We start from the raw sequence: 922 nt of genomic DNA, 5'->3' as shown, positions 1-922 counted from the left end.
CATTAACCATTGCCTCAAATATCTAACAAATCTTTATTTTTATTTATTTATAAAAATGTTACCGGCTAGTCCATACCTTATGGAATAAATATTTTAAAAAATACTAGAGATATTCTTAATTAGTCCACAACTACATTGAATTCTTTATTAATTCAAAAATATTTTTATTCTTTCCGGATTGACTATATTCATTAGAATTAAATTAGTAGATGCCATCAAAATTATTCTTTTAGACTTAATTAAAAAGTGGAGTCATTGTTCCAAATCACCAAAATGTTATAATTTTATGTGTTCTAACATGTTTCTACTCAAAAAAAAACAAAAAAAAATCACAACAATTATAAAAAAGAATAATATTAAACTTTTTATAAGAATATAAGTTTTTTTTTAACAAGTTACGTCGTTTAACATCATTTTTCAGTATATAGCTTTATTGAGTCATAACTTTTTTATTTGGGTTCTAGTATGATTTTTCACTTTATATTCACTATTTTTTTCCGTTAGACACTATGTTGTGAATAGAAGGATTATGCATTTTAAGATAGAAAATATTAATTGTGTACCCTACAAACATGTCGTTACCACTTAGAACTTTCAATTATTGTGACATTACAATAAATATGAACCAGTAACCTAAAGCATTGTACAATATTGTGCAGTCATCTAAGAGTTCTTCTATCAGCAAGGAGTGAAGGATATTCTTAGTAGAGAATCATCTAACATGTCATAAATTTGTTAATTAACGTCATACGAGAGATTCAAGTTCAGCAGTAGCACATAGTTATTGAGACTATACGACCGCACTCCAAGCCATCCTCAGGATTGGGCACATGTGTTCACCAAATTAAGGTTGTGGATAGCAGGCTAGTGAACCTTTGGGTTAAGTACAACAACAATAGGGTACAGTTGTGACCCACTTTAT

This window comes from Cucurbita maxima, unplaced genomic scaffold, assembly GCF_002738345.1.
Source record: "Cucurbita maxima cultivar Rimu unplaced genomic scaffold, Cmax_1.0 Cma_Scf00001, whole genome shotgun sequence".
Taxonomy (NCBI): Eukaryota; Viridiplantae; Streptophyta; class Magnoliopsida; order Cucurbitales; family Cucurbitaceae; genus Cucurbita; species Cucurbita maxima.
This window is presented reverse-complemented; position numbering follows the sequence as displayed.